Source organism: Rhipicephalus microplus, chromosome 2 (assembly GCF_043290135.1).
Source record: "Rhipicephalus microplus isolate Deutch F79 chromosome 2, USDA_Rmic, whole genome shotgun sequence".
Taxonomy (NCBI): Eukaryota; Metazoa; Arthropoda; class Arachnida; order Ixodida; family Ixodidae; genus Rhipicephalus; species Rhipicephalus microplus.
In genome coordinates this window covers 199,649,244-199,668,655 of record NC_134701.1, presented here as the reverse complement: position 1 = coordinate 199,668,655, position 19,412 = coordinate 199,649,244, and the positions used below count along the sequence as shown (strand labels likewise).

General features: G+C 46.7%; 31 non-coding genes across 31 annotated transcripts; all 31 read right to left on the bottom strand.

Moving 5' to 3' along the window:
• Window positions 1-75: 75 nt before the first annotated feature.
• TRNAV-AAC (transfer RNA valine (anticodon AAC)) lies at window positions 76-148 on the bottom strand. The gene has a single exon. It is a non-coding gene; the product is annotated as a tRNA-Val (tRNA).
• A 71-nt stretch (window positions 149-219) lies between these two features.
• On the bottom strand, window positions 220-292 carry TRNAV-AAC (transfer RNA valine (anticodon AAC)). Its single transcript has one exon. It is a non-coding gene; the product is annotated as a tRNA-Val (tRNA).
• A 216-nt stretch (window positions 293-508) lies between these two features.
• TRNAV-AAC (transfer RNA valine (anticodon AAC)) lies at window positions 509-581 on the bottom strand. Its single transcript has one exon. It is a non-coding gene; the product is annotated as a tRNA-Val (tRNA).
• A 4,926-nt stretch (window positions 582-5,507) lies between these two features.
• On the bottom strand, window positions 5,508-5,580 carry TRNAV-AAC (transfer RNA valine (anticodon AAC)). Its single transcript has one exon. It is a non-coding gene; the product is annotated as a tRNA-Val (tRNA).
• Window positions 5,581-5,648: 68 nt separating this feature from the next.
• On the bottom strand, window positions 5,649-5,721 carry TRNAV-AAC (transfer RNA valine (anticodon AAC)). The gene has a single exon. It is a non-coding gene; the product is annotated as a tRNA-Val (tRNA).
• Window positions 5,722-5,791: 70 nt separating this feature from the next.
• On the bottom strand, window positions 5,792-5,864 carry TRNAV-AAC (transfer RNA valine (anticodon AAC)). Its single transcript has one exon. It is a non-coding gene; the product is annotated as a tRNA-Val (tRNA).
• Window positions 5,865-11,268: 5,404 nt separating this feature from the next.
• Window positions 11,269-11,340, bottom strand: TRNAV-GAC (transfer RNA valine (anticodon GAC)). The gene has a single exon. It is a non-coding gene; the product is annotated as a tRNA-Val (tRNA).
• A 71-nt stretch (window positions 11,341-11,411) lies between these two features.
• Window positions 11,412-11,484, bottom strand: TRNAV-AAC (transfer RNA valine (anticodon AAC)). The gene has a single exon. It is a non-coding gene; the product is annotated as a tRNA-Val (tRNA).
• Window positions 11,485-11,556: 72 nt separating this feature from the next.
• Window positions 11,557-11,629, bottom strand: TRNAV-AAC (transfer RNA valine (anticodon AAC)). Its single transcript has one exon. It is a non-coding gene; the product is annotated as a tRNA-Val (tRNA).
• Window positions 11,630-11,701: 72 nt separating this feature from the next.
• Window positions 11,702-11,774, bottom strand: TRNAV-AAC (transfer RNA valine (anticodon AAC)). The gene has a single exon. It is a non-coding gene; the product is annotated as a tRNA-Val (tRNA).
• A 70-nt stretch (window positions 11,775-11,844) lies between these two features.
• TRNAV-UAC (transfer RNA valine (anticodon UAC)) lies at window positions 11,845-11,917 on the bottom strand. Its single transcript has one exon. It is a non-coding gene; the product is annotated as a tRNA-Val (tRNA).
• A 364-nt stretch (window positions 11,918-12,281) lies between these two features.
• On the bottom strand, window positions 12,282-12,354 carry TRNAV-AAC (transfer RNA valine (anticodon AAC)). The gene has a single exon. It is a non-coding gene; the product is annotated as a tRNA-Val (tRNA).
• A 215-nt stretch (window positions 12,355-12,569) lies between these two features.
• Window positions 12,570-12,642, bottom strand: TRNAV-CAC (transfer RNA valine (anticodon CAC)). Its single transcript has one exon. It is a non-coding gene; the product is annotated as a tRNA-Val (tRNA).
• Window positions 12,643-12,712: 70 nt separating this feature from the next.
• TRNAV-UAC (transfer RNA valine (anticodon UAC)) lies at window positions 12,713-12,785 on the bottom strand. The gene has a single exon. It is a non-coding gene; the product is annotated as a tRNA-Val (tRNA).
• Window positions 12,786-13,001: 216 nt separating this feature from the next.
• TRNAV-AAC (transfer RNA valine (anticodon AAC)) lies at window positions 13,002-13,074 on the bottom strand. The gene has a single exon. It is a non-coding gene; the product is annotated as a tRNA-Val (tRNA).
• Window positions 13,075-13,291: 217 nt separating this feature from the next.
• Window positions 13,292-13,364, bottom strand: TRNAV-AAC (transfer RNA valine (anticodon AAC)). Its single transcript has one exon. It is a non-coding gene; the product is annotated as a tRNA-Val (tRNA).
• A 70-nt stretch (window positions 13,365-13,434) lies between these two features.
• On the bottom strand, window positions 13,435-13,507 carry TRNAV-AAC (transfer RNA valine (anticodon AAC)). Its single transcript has one exon. It is a non-coding gene; the product is annotated as a tRNA-Val (tRNA).
• Window positions 13,508-13,721: 214 nt separating this feature from the next.
• TRNAV-AAC (transfer RNA valine (anticodon AAC)) lies at window positions 13,722-13,794 on the bottom strand. Its single transcript has one exon. It is a non-coding gene; the product is annotated as a tRNA-Val (tRNA).
• A 72-nt stretch (window positions 13,795-13,866) lies between these two features.
• On the bottom strand, window positions 13,867-13,939 carry TRNAV-AAC (transfer RNA valine (anticodon AAC)). Its single transcript has one exon. It is a non-coding gene; the product is annotated as a tRNA-Val (tRNA).
• Window positions 13,940-14,008: 69 nt separating this feature from the next.
• Window positions 14,009-14,081, bottom strand: TRNAI-UAU (transfer RNA isoleucine (anticodon UAU)). Its single transcript has one exon. It is a non-coding gene; the product is annotated as a tRNA-Ile (tRNA).
• A 73-nt stretch (window positions 14,082-14,154) lies between these two features.
• TRNAV-AAC (transfer RNA valine (anticodon AAC)) lies at window positions 14,155-14,227 on the bottom strand. The gene has a single exon. It is a non-coding gene; the product is annotated as a tRNA-Val (tRNA).
• Window positions 14,228-14,441: 214 nt separating this feature from the next.
• Window positions 14,442-14,514, bottom strand: TRNAI-UAU (transfer RNA isoleucine (anticodon UAU)). Its single transcript has one exon. It is a non-coding gene; the product is annotated as a tRNA-Ile (tRNA).
• A 73-nt stretch (window positions 14,515-14,587) lies between these two features.
• Window positions 14,588-14,660, bottom strand: TRNAV-AAC (transfer RNA valine (anticodon AAC)). Its single transcript has one exon. It is a non-coding gene; the product is annotated as a tRNA-Val (tRNA).
• Window positions 14,661-14,732: 72 nt separating this feature from the next.
• TRNAV-AAC (transfer RNA valine (anticodon AAC)) lies at window positions 14,733-14,805 on the bottom strand. The gene has a single exon. It is a non-coding gene; the product is annotated as a tRNA-Val (tRNA).
• A 363-nt stretch (window positions 14,806-15,168) lies between these two features.
• TRNAV-AAC (transfer RNA valine (anticodon AAC)) lies at window positions 15,169-15,241 on the bottom strand. The gene has a single exon. It is a non-coding gene; the product is annotated as a tRNA-Val (tRNA).
• Window positions 15,242-15,312: 71 nt separating this feature from the next.
• Window positions 15,313-15,385, bottom strand: TRNAV-AAC (transfer RNA valine (anticodon AAC)). The gene has a single exon. It is a non-coding gene; the product is annotated as a tRNA-Val (tRNA).
• Window positions 15,386-15,747: 362 nt separating this feature from the next.
• TRNAV-AAC (transfer RNA valine (anticodon AAC)) lies at window positions 15,748-15,820 on the bottom strand. Its single transcript has one exon. It is a non-coding gene; the product is annotated as a tRNA-Val (tRNA).
• A 217-nt stretch (window positions 15,821-16,037) lies between these two features.
• Window positions 16,038-16,110, bottom strand: TRNAV-AAC (transfer RNA valine (anticodon AAC)). The gene has a single exon. It is a non-coding gene; the product is annotated as a tRNA-Val (tRNA).
• Window positions 16,111-16,181: 71 nt separating this feature from the next.
• Window positions 16,182-16,254, bottom strand: TRNAV-UAC (transfer RNA valine (anticodon UAC)). The gene has a single exon. It is a non-coding gene; the product is annotated as a tRNA-Val (tRNA).
• Window positions 16,255-16,326: 72 nt separating this feature from the next.
• On the bottom strand, window positions 16,327-16,399 carry TRNAV-AAC (transfer RNA valine (anticodon AAC)). Its single transcript has one exon. It is a non-coding gene; the product is annotated as a tRNA-Val (tRNA).
• A 70-nt stretch (window positions 16,400-16,469) lies between these two features.
• Window positions 16,470-16,542, bottom strand: TRNAV-AAC (transfer RNA valine (anticodon AAC)). The gene has a single exon. It is a non-coding gene; the product is annotated as a tRNA-Val (tRNA).
• Between the last annotated feature and the right edge of the window lie 2,870 nt (window positions 16,543-19,412).

The window sequence follows — 19,412 nt, the reverse complement described above, 5'->3', positions numbered from 1 at the left end:
CACAGCTGTTCAAAGCTCTCACGAATGAGCCTTTGTTCAATTGCGTATATTGAAACTGTAAAAAAGAAGTGCTCTTGTGCCTGCCAGGGTTCGAACCTGGGGCCTTCCACGTGTTAAACGGATGTGATAACCACTACACTACAAGCACAGCTGTGCAGAGCTCTCATAAATGAGTCTTTGTTCAATGACGTATATTGAAACTAAAAAAAGAAATGCTCTTGTGCCTGCCAGGGATCGAACCTGGGGCCTTCCGCGTGTTAGGCGGATGTAATAACCACTACACCACAAGCACAGCTGTGCAGAGCCCTCACGAATGAGCCTTTGTTCAATTACGTATATTGAAACTGTAAAAAAGAAGTGCTCTTGTGGCTGCCAGAGATCGAACCTGGCGCCTTCCGCGTATTAAGTGGATGTGATAACCACTACACCACAAGCACACCTGTGCAGAGCTCTCACGAATGAGCCTTTGTTCAATGACGTATATTGAAACTAAAAAAAGAAATGCTCTTGTGCCTGCCAGGGATCGAACCTGGTGCCTTCCGCGTGTTAGGCGGATGTGATAACCACTACACCACAAGCACTTTTTTTTTTCTTTATTGCCTGTTTTCGGCTCACGTAAACAATACACATATTAACTGATACACAACACAATCCAAAACATTGTAAAAACCGTGGCTCAAACGATGTGGCCACGCATCTGTTAAAATGTTTTTATCGTCGATAGTAATTCGACGCGCGGCAACCATTCTGGGGGGAATTCCTCCAACTTTTGTTCATCCACAAAATTTCTTATATACTCTTTGAAGTACTGGGCGGGTGCTCGTGCATCTACATCAAAGTGCATGGCTGCCATCCTGGATTTCCAAATGCTATGAAGAGCCATAAGCATTATCATATCATAAGGGGTACCATCGTCACTTTGTATTTGCAAATAGCGGATGCCATATGCATCAATGGGGAAGTCTTTTTTGATCGTGCGCTGGAGCACGTCCCAAAGAAAAACAGCATCCCAGCAGTCAATGAATACATGCTCAATTGTCTCCTCCTTTCTGCATATTATGCAATGCGTGCCCCAAGGAACGTAAAACCCCTTTGCAGCCATCCAGGTTTTGACGGTCAGCGTACCGGTATGTAATTTAAAAAAGAAATTCTTAGCACCTGGTGATATTTTCATCGCCTTGACGCGCTTTAGTACAGTGTGGCCATGGCATACATTGTAAAGGGACCGATACAAAGGCACTGGTAAAAACACATCACGTAGGTCCTTGTACAACTTTCTTCGTCGGACTTGACTCAAGTATTCAAGTGAAAACCGCACTGACAGAAACCTACAAGAAAGTACAACTTCGCGGAGAAAGCCATAAACACCACCAGGTACGCTGCAGGTTGATACAACCATGTTAGGCAAGTGTTGCCCCAGGCGAAGTTGACAGACAGTGCGAAGGAATGGGTTGTCGACGTCTCTAAAGAAACAAAATCGATTGACTACCTGTCTTAAAAACAAATGCGACAAGCCGAGTCCTCCATTTCGCACTCGAAGAAATAAATTGGTCCGACTCGATCTTTCCCAAGACGATTCCCACACAAAGACAGCGAACACACGGTGAAATTTTTGGATGTTTACCCTTGAACAATGTAAGACTTGTAAGATATACCAAATTTTACTCACTAAGAATATGTTGCAAATTGTGGCTTTAGAAAACATAGACCAATTCCAGCCATTCCACTTGTTCACTCTTTCCCGCAGGTTATCCACTTGGCTCCTCCAGTACGAGTCGCTGTCTTTGTAGCATTCGAGGGGGGCACCCAAGTATTTCACCGGTGTCGTAACAAACCTTATGCTGGCAAAACTGTCAGGGGTTTCTGCCCAGTCACCGTGCCAAAAGCCAAGGCATTTTCCCCAGTTTACAGCGCTGCCACTTGCAACACAGAAGTTAGTAACGCATTTGACAGCATCTGCTATGCTGTCAGAGTCCGCGCAAAAAATGGCAATATCGTCCGCATACGCCAACAGTCGGACTTCAACCTCGTGCAGCTTAAACCCACGAACACAGTCATTCTTTATGACACTCAAACAAAAGGACTCTATGTACAAACAAAACAATAGTGGTGAGAGAGGACAACCCTGACGGACAGAACGCTTGACTGGGATGCGCTTCCCCACCACCTTGTTAACGATTAGCCGCGTTGAGCAGTCTCGGTACGCCATGACAACCCCCTCTTTGATTATTTTCCCTAAATTCACATAATCTAGGATGCACAGCAGAATTTCATGAGGCACCCTGTCAAAAGCCTTCTCGAGGTCGATTTGCAGCATTGCGACTCGCGCACCAATAGCGTCACAACATTCGAGGATGCTCCGGGCTGCGTGTATATTCGTGAGGATAGTTCGACCTTTAATGCCGCACGTCTGATGCGGCCCCACGAGCTCCGTAATGACTGTTTGCAACCTTTTAGCTAGGATTTTCATGAATATCTTGTAATCTCCATTAGTGAGGCAGATTGGGCGGTAAGAATTTACTTTGCGCAGTGCAATGGGGTCTTCCGATTTTGGTATAAGAACAGTGTGAGATGATGAAAAGGACGGGGGTAATATTTTCAGCTCGAATGCCTCATTATAAACGTCGGCTAAGACTGGTGTTATTTCAAACTTGAAACACTTATAAAAGGCGGAAGTCAGACCATCAGGGCCAGGCGATTTCCCTGGATGCATACTTTCAATAGCACTGTTAACTTCCTCTTCCGAAATGGGTTCCTCCAATAATTCTTTTGCATTATTGTCAAGCTTTGGCATCAGCGGTAAAAAATCTTTTTTAAAACGATCGACTTCAACTGAGCTGGCGGCGAATAAACCATTGAAGTGCTCAAAGAAAGCACGCTCGATAACATCTGCGACATCGCTGACCTCACCCTCGTGTTCAATTTCTGTTATCTGATTACGACGCGCATGCCACTTTTCTGAGCCCAACGCCCTTTTTGACGGTGCTTCTGCCGTTATCAGTCGCTCGGCTCTTGCCCGAACCATAGCACCGCGGTATCTTTCGACATCGAACCGCTCAATTTTACTTTTCAACGCGCGAATATCTTCAAGAAACATGCCGGGCAATCTACATTCTTCGAGGAGCAATTTTTCCAGGTTTCTGCGCATGAGCTTTTCTTCTGCTCCTTTTTCTCTGCTTATAGCGCTCGAGCGTTCCAAAGCCTTCAATTTAACGACCTGCTTGAAGTTCTCCCATTTTTCTCTAAACGTCTTTTTACTGCGAACTTTCATTTTTTCAACTTCCGTCATTACTTCCTCCACAAATTTTTCATCACTCAGCAGATTCGAATTCAATTTCCATAGTTGCCACTCGAAGGCCCTTTTCGTTTCTTTCGTGCTAGCTACTACAAAGCTAACCAAGCAGTGGTCACTAAATGAAACGGCGTTAACACGGTACGCCTTGCAAATCGGTACCAATTCTACACTCACGTACGCCCTATCTAGTCGGGCATGGCTGGCTGCCTGAAAGTGGGTGTACTGCATAGTCCGGCCACCACCGAGACATTCAGCCACATCCTCCAAACCATGTTCTCTTACCATATCGCTTAAGACAGCCGTACTTGCATCCCTGTAAGGTCGTTCGCTAGTTTTGTCTTTGGCTGAAAGGACGCAGTTGAAATCGCCAATAATGATTAGGAGCCTATTACATTTGGTATACTGCTTCAGTTGTTCGAAAAATATGCGTCTTTCGTCAGTGACAGTCGGTGCGTACAAGCATATTACGCGCCATTCCAATCCCGAAAACAAAAGATCACAAACAATGAGCCGACCAGACGGACATGACGTTGACGCTTCTACTTTAGCACCCAGACTCTGTCTGACGAACAAAACGCAACCAGAAGAAGTCCCTATGGCATGGCTAACTACAACAGAATACCGCGGCAAGAATTGGCGCACCATGCCCCCAGTTTCATCGTCACCATGGACTTTAGTCTCTTGGACTGCCAGTATGTCAAGGTCGAGGTCACTTACTAGCCGATAAAGTTGACATTGTTTTCTCCGTGAGGCCAGGCCACGCACATTTAAAGTGGCCACACGGATTGAATTTTCTATTTGCACCATTGTAAGGCTACGAAAAACCCAGGGGCATGGCGCTTACCTTACAACTGCAATTCCTTCCTGAACGCCTTGTCCCAGTACAGTCCTTAAGTTGGCGAAGGCGGCGTTTCCGCCGTCTTGCGCTCCGACGAAATGTTTGGCCGTGGCCGGATGGTAGGCCGCCGAGCGGGAGTCGTCTTGGCGGGTGGTTCGTCCGGCGAGGCAGCAGTGGTGCCCTTGTCTTTTTTCCCTTCGTCACGGGGACGCTTCCCCGTCACAGTGCCACTGTCGCTTTCAATCCCAGTCATCGGTTCAGCCTCGGAGGGGGTCTCGTCTGCTGAGCCAAGACACGTGTCGCCGGTGCTGCTTGCATCCACCTTTTCACTACATTCGCCTACGCCTTCATATGGAAGCCCGGCGTCGGGCTTACCTTGTGCTTCACACACGCCCTCTTCTTGACGGCATGACGACCCATCTTCCACAGCACAGCTCGGGTTAACTCCTGCTGTTTCTTCCGAGTCTGCTTCGTCCATGAGGTGCTCCAGTGCATCACTTTCCTGCGCTGGTCCAGTCACACTGGCATATGTCTTCGCGCAGTCGGCGTCTTCGTGGCCGAAGCGGCGACAACGACTGCAGCGGGGTACTCGGCAGTCGCGACGTATGTGACCGGTACTCTTGCACCGTAGGCACAATGGTGCACGGCCTGGAACGACAACGAGAGTCAGCTCTCCGGCAATCTTGAGCTGGTGCGGAATGTCATCAACCTTGACGTCGGAGTGCAGCTTTAGTCCCACAGACCGCGTCGTTGAGGCCTTTTCTGTGATGCCCAGAGCTCGCCACTTCTCCCGTTTCACTTCGAACACTTTCCCATAGGGAGTCAAGGCAACACGCACGTCTTCGTCAGTCACGCCGTGCAGCAACCAGTGAAGCTTCATGCGAACCTCGTGGTTATTTAGGTCAATGAGCAAACATGGGCGATCCTATACCTTCACATCAATGGCGGAGAGCAACTTCCGAGCAGCCTCAGCACTCGTCAGTGTCACAGCCCATACGTGGTTCATTTGATACGCCCCCAACGCCAAAACGTCGTCGAGCGCACCAAGCTTGGCCAAAGTGTCCCGGTAATCTTCGACGCGGTAAGGCCGGGCTCTCGGATCACCATGCATGAAAACGGCATTCGCAGCGATGCGTCCGGAAGGCAGATTGGGCAAAATCACCTGATAATTGTCGGCACTAGGCGCAAAAACCCTGTTACAGCGACCCGTTCGGGCCGATGATACCGCTCCGTCGGAGCCGAACATTCCGCGACCGTATCGCTCGAAAGCCGGAAGTGGAATGGCGACTAAACCACAAGCACAGCTGTACACGGCTTTCGTGAATGCGTCTTTGTTCAATGGCGTATTTTGAAACTGTAAAAAAAGAAAGGCTTTGTGCCTGCCAGGGATCGAACCTGGGGCCTTCCGCGTGTTAGGCGGATGTGATAACCACTACACCACAAGCACAGCTGTACACGGCTCTCGCGAACGAGACTTTGTTCAATGGCGTATTTTGAAACTAAAAAGAAATGTCTTGTGCCTGCCAGGGATCGAACCTGGGGCCTTCCGCGTGTTAGGCGGATGTGATAACCACTACACCACAAGCACAGCTGTGCAGAGCTCTCATGAATGAGTCTTTGTTCAATGACGTATATTGAAAATAAAAAAGAAATGCTCTTGTGCCTGCCAGGGATCGAACCTGGGGCCTTCCGCGTGTTAGGCGGATGTGACAGCCACTACACCACAAGCACTTTTTTTTATTGCCTGCTTCGCAAACAGTACAAATCAGCCCCGCCGCGGTGGTCTAGTGGCTAAGGTACTCGGCTGCTGACCCGCAGGGCGCGGGTTCGAATCCCGGCTGCGGCGGCTGCATTTCCGATGGAGGCGGAAATGTTGTAGGCCCGTGTGCTCAGATTTGGGTGCACGTTAAAGAACCCCAGGTGGTCTAAATTTCCGGAGCCCTCCACTACGGCGTCTCTCATAATCATATAGTGGTTTTGGGACGTTAAACCCCACATATCAAACAGTACAAATCAATATAAGAATACAGTGCAGTGTCACGTATAAAAGTGCTGTCACATCTTCCAGCACATGGGGGTTAATAAGGCAGACGCTTTATGCCCACCAACTTATCTAAACATGGCAACCACTCTGGCTTATCTTGTGCCTCGTATGCAGTCATCAAATACTGTACACTTTCTATGAAGTACTCTCGAGCGGGCCGGGGATTCACGTCTACGTTTCGCACTGCCATCCGTGTTCGCCACACACTGTGAAGAACCAATACCATGAACATATCGTAGGGCACACCGCCTACATTTATGACTGGCAAAAAACGGATGCCATACTGTGTAACTGGCAGGTCTTTCTTCAGGGTCCTTTGAAGGATGTCCCAGAGAAAGACTGCATCGGTACAGTCTAGAAAGATGTGGTCAACTGTCTCGAGTTTTCTGCAGATAATGCAATCAACTGACGGGACGAATATTCCTTTTTCTCGGAGCCATGGATTGGTAGGGAGCGTGCCGCTGTGAAGTTTGAAAAAGAATGTCTTCATTGATGGTCTAATTGGCATCTTCTTCACTCTTTTCAAGACGTCATCCCCGGGCCCATTAGGGTACAATGTTCTATACAGAGGCTCTGGCAATATGGTTTCTACAAGGTCCTTGTACAGTCTCTTTCGCAAAACCCTAGAGAGATACTCCATCGAAAATCGCACTCTCAATATTTCCACAGCAGCAATCACTTCTTTCATGTACCCCTTAGGTCTTTTTGTCACCCCATTGACAGTGGTTACAATGAAATCTGGCAAAAAATGGGACAGCCGCACATGTATCAACGTTCTCAAAAAACGATCATCTTGATCTCGTAAAAAAACAAAGCTAGATACTATCTGTCTCAGGAACAAGTGTACAAGACCAAGCCCCCACTTTTCACAGAACGGAACAGATTCGTTCGGCTTGTCCTTTCCCACGTGGACGCCCAGATAAACACTGCGATCACTCTGTGTAGCTTTTGTACAGCAACACGTGACATGAATAGCACTTGTAAAACATACCATACTCGTGAAATAAGAAATATGTTGCTCACTGTTGACCTCGTAAACATTGAGAAATCGCGCCCACCCCACGTTTTTGTCTTGTCTCTTAGTTGCTCTGTCTCTTGTTTCCAATATTCTGTTGTGTCTCTGTAGTGTTGGAGAGGTACCCCTAAGTACTTGTCAGGTATAACCTTCCATGCAATGCTTTCAAATATTGATGGTGTGTTCTGCCAATTTCCGTACCACATTCCAAGACATTTACTCCAGTTGACTCTACTATCAGTGCAATCACAGAAGAATTTCACATCGTTTAGTGCTTCTCTAATACTCTCCCGATCTTCGTAGAACACAGCAATATCGTCGGCGTAACTAAGTATTTTGACCTCTGCAGACATCAAATGAAACCCCCGCACCTGATCATTCTGTATCACTTTCTGGCATAGAGGTTCTAAATAGATAGCAAAAAGCAGTGCTGATGCAGGGCATCCTTGTTTTACACTCGATAAGACTTGTATATTATCACTAAGCTGTTTGTTTATTACAATTTTTGTAGTGCATCCCGTGTACGCCATTCGGACCCCTTCCAACACCACAGACCCTATATTGACATAGTCAAGAATGCTGAAAAGTATGTCATGGTTCACGCGGTCAAATGCCTTCTCGAGATCGATTTGTAGCATAGCTACTTTACCGTCAAACTCATCGCAGCATTCTAACATATTTCGGGCTATATGAATGTTCGTCATAATTGTTCTGCCTTTTATGCCACAAGTCTGATGTGGTCCGACTATTTTTTTAATCACTGTTTGAATTCGCCTGGCCAAAACACCCATGAATATTTTGTAGTCAACATTCGCTAGGGTTATGGCTCTGTAGGATGTGACGGACAGCTGTTTCCTGGGATCTTCAGTTTTTGGGATTAACACGATGTGTGTTCTCCGAAAAGATATTGGCAACTCTTTCCTCTCGTATGCCTCATCGAACACATTCCACAAAGCTTCTGCCACAAGATTTTTAAATTTCTTATAGAATGCTACACCTAGTCCATCTGGACCAGGTGTTTTACCGTTTTTCATTTTTTCAATGGTGATTTCGATTTCTCTGACCGAGATGGGTGCTTCTAATCTCGCTTTTACGTCATCCTCAAGCTTCGGCATAAGTGACAAGAAACGCCGACTATACGTACTCGTGTCCGCTCTGACGCCTCCCAACAGTTCTTGGAAATATTCCACAAACGCGCGCTCAATCTCGGTTTTATCTGTGGTGACTTCATTTTTGTGTTCTATCGCCCTTATCTCGTTTCTTGTCGCGTAGCTCTTTTCATCTGTGACGGCACGTTTTGTGGGAACCTCGCCACACCATAATCTTTCTGCGCGTGCGCGTACCACCGCTCCTCTGTACCTTTCCGTATCTACGGCTTCTAATTCTTGCTTCACTCTTCTTATTTCTTTACTGCGCTCTCCTGGTTGCGCGCATTCTTGACATAGCAAAAAATCAAGCTCACATTGCAGTTGTCTTTCTTTTTTCAGGTTAGTGCGTTTTATCGAAACTGATCTTCCAATTGCTTCTATTTTTACTTTTTCCTTGAAGCACTCCCATGTGTAAATTAAACTACTTGTGTCACCTTTCACCACTTCTTTTAATTCCTTTTCAGCATTTTCTACAAACTTCTCATCCTCGAGTAGCTTTTCATTTAATTTCCAGAGTCCCCAATTGAATTTGGGCTTTTCTTTTTTATTAATGGTGAACATTACTAGACTATGGTCACTAAATGAAACATTCTTCACTGCGTAGCCCTGGCACATAGGAAGCAGGGACGTAGACACGTATGCTCTGTCAAGTCTAGCTTTACTGTTGAGCTGGTAATGCGTATAGTGAGTACCCTGCGCCAGTACATATCCCACGTCATCCAAGTTCCGCTCACGCGTCATTGAATCCAATACCGAGGCACTAGAATCACGTACAAAGTTTTTACATGCCATGTCTTCGGCATTACACACACAGTTGAAATCGCCTAGAAGTATAACTGCCTTCTCGCATGATAATTGATACGTATCAAGACTTTCGAAGAATATTTTCCTATTTTGTTGTCTATTTGGCGCATATACGCACACAACGCGCCAACTAATGCCGGAAAGAAGAAAATCACATGCAATTAATCGCCCTTCATTATCACTGTGTACACTTTTTTCGACAATGGCAATTGTGTTCCTTATAAAGAGAAGACATCCGCCTGAAGTACCTACAGAATGACTCACACATATATTGTATCTGGAGCGGAAGTTCAAAAATATGGTGTCCATCTGCTCTTCAGATTCAATTTTCGTTTCCTGCACAGCGGCGATATCAACGTCATTTTCAAGAAACAAACGACGTAACTGATACTGTCGCCTCTTCGAGCGTAAACCTCTAACGTTAAAAGTGTCGACGCGTAAGGCTGACTCTATATTGAAGGTCATGATTTTTGTTTAGGGAAGGGAGTACAAAACACAGTGTTTACTTTAGGTGAACGTTTCTAAAAAAACGGCTTTAGTTTTACTGAAAATTTTGCGGCAATCCGTCCAGGTTTTACAGAGGCATGGTGTGCGTAAACTCCGTTCACTTACGGGTTACTCTCCATCCGGAAAAAAGGCACAAAAAACTCAAGTCCCAGGAAGCTTTTGCGAAGGCTGCTTGGCCTCCGCCCGTGGATTAGTCTGCAAGTTCGGCCGTGGCTTCAACGTTGGTCGCCTCATTCCTATGGTTTTTGCTGGTGGTTCTTCTCGACCAACGTCTCCGGAGGTAGTGAAGTCTTCCCCAACAATGTCTCTTGGTCGCATTCCAGCTAGTCCACTGCCTGCGTTGTCGCTGATTTCCATGTCGTCTTGCAGTGTGTCTGCGTCGCTGGGAGCCTTCACAGTCGGCAGGTGCTGTTCTGGCTTGTCTGTCGTTATCGGTTTTTCTGGCTGTGGTTCGGATGCCTTGTTCTCGACCTTTTCATTGTCCATCCTACTAGGCCTGCTCAGTTTCACCAATTCTGGGGTCGCCTCTTCCTTCCTCGCAGTCGCGCTCGCTGCCTCTTCAGCTTCATGCTCATCCATTAACAGCTCTGCGTGGTCGTTGCCACTCGGAGGTCCGGTGACGCTGGCATAAGACAACGTGCAGTCGTTCTCCCCGTGGCCAAATCTTCGGCAGGCACCACAGCGTGGCACACGGCAATCTCGCCGTATGTGCCCGTTTGCTCGACAGCGTAAGCACACTGGCGCTCTGCCCGGAACAACCACCAAAGCTTGCTCACCGCTTACGTTCACTTGGTGAGGCAGGTCTTCAATTTTGACGCCCACTTTCAACCGAAGTGTCACAATACGGGTAGTGGAGCCTTTTTCGCTGATGCCGTTTACACGCCACCGCTCTCTGTTGACGTCAACCACTTGGCCGTACGGCTCGAAAGCACGTCGCACATCCTCATCGAGAACATTGTGCAGCAGCCAGTGCACTTTCATACGCACATCCTGGTTTGCCGGATCAATGACAAGACAGCGACAATTTTTTACCTTGATATCGCCTTGCGATAGAATCGTCTTGACAGCGTCCATGTTCTTGAACGTTACCGCCCACACATGGCTCATCCTATATGCCCCCAAAGCAACCACTTCGGGGAGCAGTCGCAGGCTGGCCAAGGTGTCACGGAAATCTTCCACTCGATAAGGTCGGGCTCGTACGTCAGCGTGCAGAAAAACCGTATTTAAAACAATTCGTCCTGTAGGAAGGGTTGGCAACACAACTTGATATTCCTTATCGTCATCAAAAGACCTGTTTCCGCGGCTAGTATCTGCCGCAAACGCTGCTCCTACGGAGCACATGATTCCTGCGTCCGACGCGCGTGAGTGCCGACGAAAGAATCCACTACACCACAAGCACAGCTGAGCAGAGCTCTAACAAATGAGTCTTTGTTCAATGAAGTATATTGAAACTGTGAAAAAAGAAGTGCTCTTGTGCCTGCAACGGATCGAACCTGGGGCCTTCTGCGTGTTAGGCGGAAGTGTTAACCACTACACCACAAGCACAGCTGTTCAGCGCTCTCACGAATAAGCCTTTGTTCAATTGCGTATATTGAAACTGTAAAAAAGAAGGGCTCTTGTGCCTGCCAGGGATCGAACCTGGGCCTTTCACGTGTCAAACGGATGTGATAACCACTACACTACAAGCACAGCTGAGCAGAGCTCTCATGAATGAGTGTTTGTTCAATGACGTATATTGAAACTAAAAAAAGAAATGCTCTTGTGCCTGCCAGGGATCGAACCTGGGGCCTTCCGCGTGTTAGGCGGATGTAATAACCACTACACCACAAGCACGGCTGTACAGAGCTCTCACGAATGAGCCTTTGTTCAATTACGTATATTGTAACTGTAAAAAAGAAGTGCTCCTGTGCCTGTCAGGGATCGAACATGAGGCCTTCCGCGTGTTAGGCGGATGTGATAACCGCTACACCACAAGCACAGCTGTGCAGAGCTCTCACGAATCAGCCTTTGTTCAATGACGTATATTGAAACTGTAAAAAAGAAGTGCTCTTGTGCTTGCCAGGGATCGAACCTGGGGCCTTCCGCGTGTTAAGTGGATGTGATAAACACTACACCACAAGCACAGCTGTGCAGAGCTCTCACAAATGAGCCTTTGTTCAATGACGTATATTTAAACTGTAAAAAAAGTGCTCTTGTGCCTGCCAGGGATCGAACCTGGGGCCTTCCGCGTGTAAGGCGGATGTGATAACCACTACACCACAAGCACAGCTGTGCAGAGCTCTCACGAATGAGTCTTTGGTCAAAGACGTATATTGAAACTGTAAAAAAAGCAATGCTCTCGTTCCTGCCAGGGATCCAACCTGGTGCCTTCCGCGCATAAGGCGGGTGTGATAAACACTACACCACAAGCACAGCTGCGCAGAGCTCTCACGAATGAGGCTTTGTTTAATGAAGCATATTGAAACTGTAAAAAAGGAAGTGCTCTTGTGCCTGCCACGGATCGAACCTGGGGCCTTCCCCGTGCTAAGCGGATGTGATAACCACTACACCACAACCACAGCTGTGCAGAGCTCTCATGAATGAGTCTTTGTTCAATGACGTATATTGAAACTGTAAAAAAGAAGTGCTCTTGTGTCTGCCAGGGATCAAACCTGGGACCTTCCGCGTGTTAGGCGGATGTGATAACCGCTACACCACAAGCACAGCTTTGCAGAGCTCTCACGAATGAGCCTTTGTTCAATGACGTATATTGAAAGTGTAAAAAAGAAGTGCTCTTGTGCCTGTCAGGCATCGAACCTGGCGCCTTTGGCGTGTTTGGCAGATGTGATAACCACTGCACCACAAGCACAGCAGTGCAGAGCTCTCATGAATGAGGTTTGTTCAATGACGTATATTGAAACTGAAAAAAGAAATGCTCTTGTGCCTGCCAGGGATCGAACCTGGGGCCTTCCGCGTGTGAAGCGGATGAGATAACCACTACACCACAAGCACAGCTGCGCAGAGCTCTCATGAATGAGTCTTTGTTCAATGACGTATATTGAAACTAAAAAAGGAATGCTCTCGTGCCTGCCAGGGATCGAACCTGGTGCCTTCCACGCGTAAGGCGGATGTGATAACCACTACACCACAAGCGCAACTGTGCCGAACTCTCACGAATGAGCCTTTGTTCAATAACGTATATTGAAACTTTAAAAAAAGAAGTGCTCTTGTGCCTGCCACGGATCGAACCTGGGCCTTTCACGTGTTAAACGGATGTGATAACCACTACACTACAAGCACAGCTGTGCAGAGCTCTCATGAATGAGTCTTTGTTCAATGACGTATATTGAAACTAAAAAAAGAAATGCTCTTGTGCCTGCCAGGGATCGAACCTGGGGCCTTCCGCGTGTTAGGCGGATGTAATAACCACTACACCACAAGCACGGCTGTACAGAGCTCTCACGAATGAGCCTTTGTTCAATTACGTATATTGTAACTGTAAAAAAGAAGTGCTCCTGTGCCTGTCAGGGACCGAACATGAGGCCTTCCGCGTGTTAGGCGGATGTGATAACCGCTACACCACAAGCACAGCTGTGCAGAGCTCTCACGAATCAGCCTTTGTTCAATGACGTATATTGAAACTGTAAAAAAGAAGTGCTCTTGTGCTTGCCAGGGATCGAACCTGGGGCCTTCCGCGTGTTAAGTGGATGTGATAAACACTACACCACAAGCACAGCTGTGCAGAGCTCTCACAAATGAGCCTTTGTTCAATGACGTATATTTAAACTGTAAAAAAAGTGCTCTTGTGCCTGCCAGGGATCGAACCTGGGACCTTCCGCGTGTTAGGTGGAAGTGATAACCGCTACACCACAAGCACAGCTGTGCAGTGCTCTCATGAATGAGTATTTGTTCAATGACGTATATTGAAACTGTAAAAAATGCTCTCGTGCCTGCCAGGGATCGAACCTGGTGCATTCCGTGCATAAGGCGGGTGTGATAAACACTACACCACAAGCACAGCTGCGCAGAGCTCTCACGAATGAGGCTTTGTTCAATGAAGCATATTGAAACTGTAAAAAAGGAAGTGCTCTTGTGCCTGCAACGGATCGAACCTGGGGCCTTCCGCGTGTTAAGCGGATGTGATAACCACTACACCACAAGCACAGCTGTGCAGAGCTCTCATGAATGAGTCTTTGTTCAATGACGTATATTGAAACTGTAAAAAAGAAGTGCTCTTGTGTCTGCCAGGGATCAAACCTGGGACCTTCCGCGTGTTAGGTGGAAGTGATAACCGCTACACCACAAGCACAGCTGTGCAGTGCTCTCATGAATGAGTCTTTGTTCAATGACGTATATTGAAACTGTAAAAAAATGCTCTCGTGCCTGCCAGGGATCGAACCTGGTGCCTTCCGCGCATAAGGCGGGTGTGATAAACACTACACCACAAGCACAGCTGCGCAGAGCTCTCACGAATGAGGCTTTGTTCAATGAAGCATATTGAAACTGTAAAAAAGGAAGTGCTCTTGTGCCTGCCACGGATCGAACCTGGGGCCTTCCGCGTGTTAAGCGGATGTGATAACCACTACACCACAAGCACAGCTGTGCAGAGCTCTCATGAATGAGTCTTTGTTCAATGACGTATATTGAAACTGTAAAAAAGAAGTGCTCTTGTGTCTGCCAGGGATCAAACCTGAGACCTTCCGCGTGTTAGGTGGAAGTGATAACCGCTACACCACAAGCACAGCTGTGCAGTGCTCTCATGAATGAGTCTTTGTTCAATGACGTATATTGAAACTGTAAAAAAATGCTCTCGTGCCTGCCAGGGATCGAACCTGGTGCCTTCCGCGCATAAGGCGGGTGTGATAAACACTACACCACAAGCACAGCTGCGCAGAGCTCTCACGAATGAGGCTTTGTTCAATGAAGCATATTGAAACTGTAAAAAAGGAAGTGCTCTTGTGCCTGCCACGGATCGAACCTGGGGCCTTCCGCGTGTTAAGCGGATGTGATAACCACTACACCACAAGCACAGCTGTGCAGAGCTCTCATGAATGAGTCTTTGTTCAATGACGTATATTGAAACTGTAAAAAAGAAGTGCTCTTGTGTCTGCCAGGGATCAAACCTGGGACCTTCCGCGTGTTAGGCGGATGTGATAACCGCTTCACCACAAGCACAGCTTTGCAGAGCTCTCACGAATGAGCCTTTGTTCAATGACGTATATTGAAAGTGTAAAAAAGAAGTGCTCTTGTGCCTGTCAGGGATCGAACCTGGGGCCTTCCGCGTGTTGAGTGGATGTGATAACCACTACATCACAAGCACAGTTGTGCAGAGCTCTCATGAATTAGTCTTTGTTCAAAGACGTATATTGAAACTGTAAAAAAAAGAAATGCTCGCGTGCCTGGCAGGGATCGAACCTGGTACTTCCGCGCGTAAGACGGATGTTTTAAACACTACACCACAAGCACAGCTGTGCAGAGCTCTCACGAATGAGCCTTTGTTCAATGACGTATATTGAAACTGTAAAAAAGAAGTACTCTTGTGCCTGCCACGGATCGAACCTGGGGCCTTCCGCGTGTTAGGCGGATGTGATAACCACTACACCACAAGCACAGCTGTGCAGAGCTCTCATGAATGAGTCTTTGTTCAATGACGTATATTGAAAATAAAAAAATAAATGCTCTTGTGCCTGCCAGGGATCGAACCTGGGGCCTTCCGCGTGTTAGGCGGATGTGACAGCCACTACACCACAAGCACAGCTGAGCAGAGCTCTCACAAATGAGTCTTTGTTCAATGAAGTATATTGAAACTGTGAAAAAAGAAGTGCTCTTGTGCCTGCAACGGATCGAACCTGGGGCCTTCTGCGTGTTAGGCGGATGTGATAACCACTACACCACAAGCACAGCTGTTCAAAGCTCTCACGAATGAGCCTTTGTTCAATTGCGTATATTGAAACTGTAAAAAAGAAGTGCTCTTGTGGCTGCCAGAGATCGAACCTGGCGCCTTCCGCGTATTAAGTGGATGTGATAACCACTACACCACAAGCACACCTGTGCAGAGCTCTCACGAATGAGCCTTTGTTCAATGACGTATATTGAAACTAAAAAAAGAAATGCTCTTGTGCCTGCCAGGGATCGAACCTGGTGCCTTCCGCGTGTTAGGCGGATGTGATAACCACTACACCACAAGCACGGCTATATAGAGCTCTCACGAATGAGCCTTTGTTCAATTACGTATATTGTAACTGTAAAAAATAAGTGCTCCTGTGCCTGTCAGGGATCGAACATGATGCCTTCCGCGTGTTAGGCGGATGTGATAACCGCTACACCACAAGCACAGCTGTGCAGAGCTCCCACGAATCAGCCTTTGTTCAATGACGTATATTGAAACTGTAAAAAAGAAGTGCTCTTGTGCTTGCCAGGGATCGAACCTGGGGCCTTCCGCGTGTTAAGTGGATGTGATAAACAGTACACCACAAGCACAGCTGTGCAGAGCTCTCACAAATGAGCCTTTGTTCAATGACGTATATTTAAACTGTAAAAAAAAGTGCTCTTGTGCCTGCGAGGGATCGAACCTTGGGCCTTCCGCGTGTAAGGCGGATGTGATAACCACTACACCACAAGCACAGCTGTGCAGAGCTCTCACGAATGAGTCTTTGGTCAAAGACGTATATTGAAACTGTAAAAAAGAAGTACTCTTGTGCCTGCCACGGATCGAACCTGGGGCCTTCCGCGTGTTAGGCGGATGTGATAACCACTACACCACAAGCACAGCTGTGCAGAGCTCTCATGAATGAGTCTTTGTTCAATGACGTATATTGAAAATAAAAAAGAAATGCTCTTGTGCCTGCCAGGGATCGAACCTGGGGCCTTCCGCGTGTTAGGCGGATGTGACAGCCACTACACCACAAGCACTTTTTTTTATTGCCTGCTTCGCAAACAGTACAAATCAATATAAGAATACAGTGCAGTGTCACGTATAAAAGTGCTGTCACATCTTCCAGCACATGGGGGTTAAAAAGGCAGACGCTTTATGCCCACCAACTTATCTAAACATGGCAACCACTCTGGCTTATCTTGTGCCTCGTATGCAGTCATCAAATACTGTACACTTTCTATGAAGTACTCTCGAGCGGGCCGGGGATTCACGTCTACGTTTCGCACTGCCATCCGTGTTCGCCACACACTGTGAAGAACCAATACCATGAACATATCGTAGGGCACACCGCCTACATTTATGACTGGCAAAAAACGGATGCCATACTGTGTAACTGGCAGGTCTTTCTTCAGGGTCCTTTGAAGGATGTCCCAGAGAAAGACTGCATCGGTACAGTCTAGAAAGATGTGGTCAACTGTCTCGAGTTTTCTGCAGATAATGCAATCAACTGACGGGACGAATATTCCTTTTTCTCGGAGCCATGGATTGGTAGGGAGTGTGCCGCTGTGAAGTTTGAAAAAGAATGTCTTCATTGATGGTCTAATTGGCACTTTCTTCACTCTTTTCAAGACGTCATCCCCGGGCCCATTAGGGTACAATGTTCTATACAGAGGCTCTGGCAATATGGTTTCTACAAGGTCCTTGTACAGTCTCTTTCGCGAAACCCTAGAGAGATACTCCATCGAAAATCGCACTCTCAATATTTCCACAGCAGCAATCACTTCTTTCATGTACCCCTTAGGTCTTTTTGTCACCCCATTGACAGTGGTTACAATGAAATCAGGCAAAAAATGGGACAGCCGCACATGTATCAACGTTCTCAAAAAACGATCATCTTGATCTCGTAAAAAAACAAACCTAGATACTATCTGTCTCAGGAACAAGTGTACAAGACCAAGCCCCCACTTTTCATAGAACGGAACGGATTCGTTCGGCTTGTCCTTTCCCACGTTGACGCCCAGATAAACACTGCGATCACTCTGTGTAGCTTTTGTACAGCAACACGTGACATGAATAGCACTTGTAAAACATACCATACTCGTGAAATAAGAAATATGTTGCTCACTGTTGACCTCGTAAACATTGAGAAATCGCGCCCACCCCACGTTTTTGTCTTGTCTCTTAGTTGCTCTGTCTCTTGTTTCCAATATTCTGTTGTGTCTCTGTAGTGTTGGAGAGGTACCCCTAAGTACTTGTCAGGTATAACCTTCCATGCAATGCTTTCAAATATTGATGGTGTGTTCTGCCAATTTCCGTACCACATTCCAAGACATTTACTCCAGTTGACTCTACTATCAGTGCAATCACAGAAGAATTTCACATCGTTTAGTGCTTCTCTAATACTCTCCCGATCTTCGCAGAACACAGCAATATCGTCGGCGTAACTAAGTATTTTGACCTCTGCAGACATCAAATGAAACCCCCGCACCTGATCATTCTGTATCACTTTCTGGCATAGAGGTTCTAAATAGATAGCAAAAAGCAGTGCTGATGCAGGGCATCCTTGTTTTACACTCGATAAGACTTGTATATTATCACTAAGCTGTTTGTTTATTACAATTTTTGTAGTGCATCCCGTGTACGCCATTCGGACCCCTTCCAACACCACAGACCCTATATTGACATAGTCAAGAATGCTGAAAAGTATGTCATGGTTCACGCGGTCAAATGCCTTCTCGAGATCGATTTGTAGCATAGCTACTTTACCGTCAAACTCATCGCAGCATTCTAACATATTTCGGGCTATATGAATGTTCGTCATAATTGTTCTGCCTTTTATGCCACAAGTCTGATGTGGTCCGACTATTTTTTTAATCACTGTTTGAATTCGCCTGGCCAAAACACCCATGAATATTTTGTAGTCAACATTCGCTAGGGTTATGGGTCTGTAGGATGTGACGGACAGCTGTTTCCTGGGATCTTCAGTTTTTGGGATTAACACGATGTGTGTTCTCCGAAAAGATATTGGCAACTCTTTCCTCTCGTATGCCTCATCGAACACATTCCACAAAGCTTCTGCCACAAGATTTTTAAATTTCTTATAGAATGCTACACCTAGTCCATCTGGACCAGGTGTTTTACCGTTTTTCATTTTTTCAATGGTGATTTCGATTTCTCTGACCGAGATGGGTGCTTCTAATCTCGCTTTTACGTCATCCTCAAGCTTCGGCATAAGTGACAAGAAACGCCGACTATACGTACTCGTGTCCGCTCTGACGCCTCCCAACAGTTCTTGGAAATATTCCACAAACGCGCGCTCAATCTCGGTTTTATCTGTGGTGACTTCATTTTTGTGTTCTATCGCCCTTATCTCGTTTCTTGTCGCGTAGCTCTTTTCATCTGTGACGGCACGTTTTGTGGGAACCTCGCCACACCATAATCTTTCTGCGCGTGCGCGTACCACCGCTCCTCTGTACCTTTCCGTATCTACGGCTTCTAATTCTTGCTTCACTCTTCTTATTTCTTTACTACGCTCTCCTGGTTGCGCGCATTCTTGACATAGCAAAAAATCAAGCTCACATTGCAGTTGTCTTTCTTTTTTCAGGTTAGTGCGTTTTATCGAAACTCATCTTCCAATTGCTTCTATTTTTACTTTTTCCTTGAAGCACTCCCATGTGTAAATTGAACTACTTGCGTCACCTTTCGCCACTTCTTTTAATTCCTTTTCAGCATTTTCTACAAACTTCTCATCCTCGAGTAGCTTTTCATTTAATTTCCAGAGTCCCCAATTGAATTTGGGCTTTTCTTTTTTATTAATGGTGAACATTACTAGACTATGGTCACTAAATGAAACATTCTTCACTGCGTAGCCCTGGCACATAGGAAGCAGGGACGTAGACACGTATGC